We start from the raw sequence: 6,013 nt of genomic DNA, 5'->3' as shown, positions 1-6,013 counted from the left end.
CGCAGTCTTATAGGCCGGAGTACTCTTCTCCTGGTCCGGTATCCCGCCGCGCGAGGACACGAATTAGAACCCTCTCGATGGAAATTGGGATTTATATTTATTTCCCACCTCCCACCACCGTCCACCGCAGCCTTTCATTTGTGTTAATAACCGGCTCGCACAATGATGCGAGGACAGGAACGGGCCGTTTCGTTTGCTGGAATGCGTTTGTGTATATATATTTTGGAGTGTGTGCGCGTGAGGTATCAATACACAATTGAACGAGGTTCCGGCGGACTACAAAAAGGAAATCCGAATCTGGACGGATTCAGATCGTATGGTTTTTCACCTCATAGGGTAAAATGGTAAATCAATTCATTGGACCAAATAAATTGACTTGAGGGGGCACTAATAATACTGCATAACTTTCTACACTTATACCACTTAAATATTTGGACTGCAAAGATTACACTAATAGCCTACCATTGATAGTCTACTAATTTAACGTGCTGCAAGTGATTGTTAAAAAAATCGCACCTCACTTTGCTATTTTTCCCAATATCGCCTTGTATGGGCCGTTCTGTCCATGACATCAGCTGTGGTGATGTTGGCCTCGTTACTTTCTATGACATCGTTTGTCTCGTGTGACGTCAGTCTCGTGCTCATACTACGACACTCATACATACATACACACAAAGCCATATGTAGGAGCGGTTAGCACAGGTCAAAAAGCTCTATTCCATAGTCTATCCATACATGGGCAACTGGCGGCCCACACCTTCACTTAATGCGGCCCGCAGGTTGATATCAGAGTAGGCTCTACTGATATTGATTTCAGCTGTTAGGCTACAATTCCAAACATGACCGGCTTTGATTAGGCCTACTTCAGTCTATATTTTAAATCAAAATGTTACATTTCAGGATTCCAATTCAAAATTAATAAAAGATAATTCAGGATTCCAATTCATAAGTTGCAAAAAAAGCTGATCTAAAAGCTCAATTTTGAGCTTTTAGATCGGCTATTTTTGCTACTCTTACTGGAGATAAGAGATTTGGCTCGTCAATATGCAATGTGGCCCTCTGGAGTTAGTGTGGAAATAGTGGCCCTCTCTCCATCATCAAAGTTGCCCACCCCTGGTCTAATCAGTGCTAGTGTTCTGTAATATGGTTCTCCCTGTGTCTCCAGCCCTTTAGTAAACAGAACATTTTACTTTTCAGGTTTATCCTGCAACCTGTATGAGTTCTCTCGCCTGAGTCAGTCCCGACTGGAAGAAATTGGTATCCCATTCCCAAACTGGAAATGTATAGGCTATTTCTTGTTTTGTTTTTGTTTACTATGAAATGGAGAGATGGGTAACCCCTATTACTGAACACACATGTTCTATAGCAATGATTGCTATGGGATTATACTACACAGAGATATTTAAGAATTATATAGGCTACATAAAAAATTACACAAAAAAACAAGGCACAGTGCCTTTAAGGCTCTGTTCCATTTCACAGAGCCATGTGTAGCACACCTTTCCAATGAGCTAACATGCACAATAGCAGCACCATGACTCACATTGACCTGAATGGAACAGAGCCTTAATTGGTATCATGATAACACCTGTTTAGGTTGTAACATTACCCTAATATTTATATGTGAATATAGAGGCTGTGATAAAGGTATATGTCTCACAACTATAACCAGTACAAACCAGTATGACGCCCTAAGGGCGCAAATCGCGCACATAGGCCCGTGCACGCATCCGCCTGGGTGACAGCAGACTGCTGGGCGAGCGCTGGCGCTTTGGCATGGGATCAACTTTGACCAAAAAAATGCACAGATCTGGTTGGTTGTTTAAGTTGGACAAAATGTGTCCATATTTTCCCAAATATGGAGATGACTGAAGTCTGACATCATAGATGTTTGACATCATAGACCACATGAGACTGACACATGGGATCAACTTTGATAAAAAAAAAAATGCACAATGAAAAATACTGGGGTCCGCTCAATATGCCGACGGGCCGCTGTTCCGACTAGCGTCGGCAGGTTAGTTATTCGTCACGGTTACTGAGGTTATGTTTAGGGTTAGAGTTAGGGTTAGTTTTAGTGTCAGAATACCGGCCCGTCGGCACACTGATGCGGACCCGAAGGTAGAATCCTGAAGAGGTCTATACGGTCTCAATTATCTTGTGTTTCTGAGTGCAAAATGTGTCGCTCTCTCACATCACTATACTGTATGTATATACCTGTTCCAGTTTGCTATTATAATATTCAGAGTTCAGACAAACTGTTTTGTGAGAACACAAAAAACAGTAGCTTACATAGGCCTACCTATAGCCCTCAAAAAATGTTGTGGTCTGATTGTATAGCCTATTTTGTTTTTTCCAGAGCCGTAGAAGAAGAGTCGCAACACGCTTTGATCACACTGCTGGTTCTATCTCAATGAGATAATTCCAAACTTTAGAACTATACCATTGAGATAGAATGAGCACTTCTGCATTCCATTCTTACAATCAATGTCAACGCTAAAGTGTTCACTCATAATAGATCATACTAGAGTTTTTCATTCGATGTTCAAGGTATCCGACCTGTCGGAATTTGCTCACCTGAGTTACTTGTGGTGAAAAGTGCAGTATCCCCTTGTTTTTAAGACCGTGCTAGATGGGTGAAACTCACCACTTGACCTGGACTATTTTCAGGGGACAGAATGGGTCAGACAGTTAATTTGACTGTTGAGTCAAATTAACTTTTAAGTTAATTTTGAAGTTTAGTATGAGAAACGGCACATCATGCCTCCGTCCGTCCGTGTGCGCTTTTTTACGGTCTATGAGTTTGCCGCTTTGATATCACACTCTGACATCACTGTGATGTCAGGGGAACCTAGTCTCGCATAGCCAGACAACTATTCCACAATCTCTGAATGCTATATAGAGTCTGGAACGGCAGCTCCCGAAAGGCGAGTATCGGAAGTAGCCACTGCTGCACGGAACTGTAGTCCCACTGGAAACATAACAGAAGCACACTTGCACAAACAGAGTCAGTCGAGTGGCATATTCTTGTTATGGGTGTATAGTTTAACCGATTTCGTGCCGCCGACATGAAAGGGTTAATTGTTCAGCGTGCCGGTCGCTTGCTCTGTCCGTGGCCAGTCTCTTATTTTGAAGGCCGGAAGTAGATCGAGCTCACAATTCCTACTTGACGATGTTCAAGATTCACCCGGAAGTAGTTCTGGTCCGAAACGTAAACAATGATAGAAGATGGATGCCTTCATGCTTGTGCTATTTTAGCGAGAATCCAATGCCATCCTTGGCATCAAAAGTGTTTTTTGGAGAAAATGGACTGTAAAGATGAGAAAGACCGTTGGTTTCTACTGCTACTGCACCAAGGGAGCGGTTGCGTCACATCCGCTTTATCTCGCACTCATCGTTTCTATTTCCATGCCCCAGACTGTATCCTGGGAGCATTTGCAAATCGCAGAGGCAACAGTCTGGCCACGCGAAACTAGGGGAACCACACTAACAGAATCCCTTTCATTCCCATATATGGAGATCCCTGATGTCATCAATATTAAGCCCATGCATATCTAACAGGACATCTTATGGGAATGCTCATATATGGAGGAAGACAGCCCATTGTATGTATGATGTCAGATGTCATAGACGTCATAGGACTTTCACATAACGAATAACTGAGTAAGTATGTTTGGGGTCTCACAGCTCCATACAGTACATTGATCTCCATATAAGGGTACCAGGGGTCTCCATATAAGGGTACCAGGGGTCTCCTCCACCACTCCCCTTAGGGGTCTTACTAGTAAATTACCCTCTGGAACGGGCAAGTGGCAGTGTGTGGGTGTATCTGTTCAAGATTCCTTACTTCTACTGTTTTGTGACCTACGCACCTGCTTGAGAGGAACTGGGTGTGCGACAGTCTTCTCTTCGCAATAACAGATTGCTGAAAATAAACATTGCACGTGTTATCTTTTGCAATTTATTTTTTGATATAATATGATTTTGTGTTTCTATGGCGTCTGTCTTTTATACAGATCAGGTCCTTTTCAAACTGCTAAAGTGGTTCATAAAACATTTTAGCTCAAGACCCAAAAGAGTAATTAGACGTTTGCCCGGGACCCAAACTAGTGAAAATAGCTTATCTACAAGCTCACAATGCGTTGCGATGTGACACCCTGTGAGCTTGTAGATATGCTATTTTCACTACTTATTTATGGTATTTATTTATTAAACTATTTTGAAACATGTCTGACTTTTATTTTTAGGAGAAATAGAAGAAATAGAAAACAGGGTATATTTACTCGACCTAAAAATGCCCGACCCACTGTTTAGGAAACACTGCCTTAGCACATGCTACGTGAAAGTATACTGTCGGACAGCGCAGTGAATGTTGGAGAGCACCTCACATGACAGAGAACCTTGTGAACACACTGCCATTTGGAACATTAACCTTCAGGCCATGGCTACACGGAGCTGGATATCTCTGAAGCTAGACATTTTTTTGTGCTGTTGGGGCTTGCAGCCACATGAAGCTGGATATTTCGGCCGTGAAGCTGGATATTTTTTAAACCGGATAAATAAGTGAAGATATTGAAAAATATCCGATTCACTGGATCCGTGTTGTAGACACGGTACCCGGATATCTCTTAAGACTTTACTGTGTGTGTGCTTGTCCCCCAGTGGAGGTCTGGGGACTCAAATTATTTTAGACCTACCGGTAGATATCTTTCTTTTCTCGTGTGGACCTAGATATTTTTCTATGTGGATATCTGAAAAAACAGGATATATGAAAAATCCAGCTCCGTATAGCCATGGCCTAATTTATAAACATTCACACGACAGTGTCACACTTGCTTGCTAACAAGAACAAGTGACATGTCGTATACAAAGTAGGCCTATAATATAAGGCAGTAAAGACAGGAGAGAGGGCGAGTGCTGGAAGACAGACATTTTATGTTGTCCCACTGTTGTCTGCAGGGAATGAAGAGAACATGTAAACTTGTTTTACCATGGTTTATCATCTGTATCAATTCACAATACAGAAAAAGAAAACAGGAGAGGTATTGGTACAGAGGTATTGGTACAGAGCCCTGGCTGGCGCCGGTCAAAGTGGTTAACTGGCAGCAATTGTTTAATGTTGGGTTTAGGGATGCACAGATCTATATCATAAGGCAATCTGTAAGCAATACCATATTGGTCTGTTCGTGTGTATGTCTGTTTTCTTTTTTCCTTTCCTCAACATTTGTTCAAGTTGTTCTACTAAACCAAACCCTGAAGCTTTCAAAATGAATTATACTTGTTGATTGTATCAAGAGACTATGTGAAAAGCTTAATAATTGTTGTACCTGCATTGCAGCTGAAATGATCAGCATCAGCTGATATGGATGGAGTTAATGGTATACTGTAGGGTAGGCCTCAAAACATGATATCAGTGCGTCCCTGTTGGGGTTGTCACTGTGGACTGCACCACAGCTAAAACCATTTCCTTGTAGGAACCTCGAGTTGGCAATTGCATGTATATCATTTATTAATACCTGACAAGGCTGACAAGTAACACATAGGCTGTTTTACAGGACCCTTCTTTTAGCAATGAGGGTTTGACATTACGCACAGCTGCTTGCCATGTTGCTGATCAAGGAACTGAAATGTACAGTATTAGTAGTAGTAGTAGTAGTAGTAGTATTAGTAGTAGTAGTAGTAGTTGCATCTGTTGTAAGTCACTCAGGATAACAGTGTAGGGTTCATGATTAAAATGTATACACATTTCAGACAAAAGCAGCATGAAAACATGAATACAAAAGTGTGAAATAAATAAATGAAAATAAGAAAAATTCAAAGCATTTATTTATGTATTGTAATATTCATTATATTGTTATATTAAATGTAGGTTTGTAACTAGGCAAAATTCGATGGCAGATGAGTTGGCAACAATAGACAAACATGTATGAAACACATTTCTGTCAAAATATACTTTATACTGTATAGCATAATGAAAACATATAGTGCATCCTGGTGCTTATTTCTGGGTATA

Source organism: Nannobrachium achirus (assembly GCF_963921795.1).
Source record: "Nannobrachium achirus genome assembly, chromosome: 2".
In the NCBI taxonomy this organism is placed as follows: Eukaryota; Metazoa; Chordata; class Actinopteri; order Myctophiformes; family Myctophidae; genus Nannobrachium; species Nannobrachium achirus.
This window is presented reverse-complemented; position numbering follows the sequence as displayed.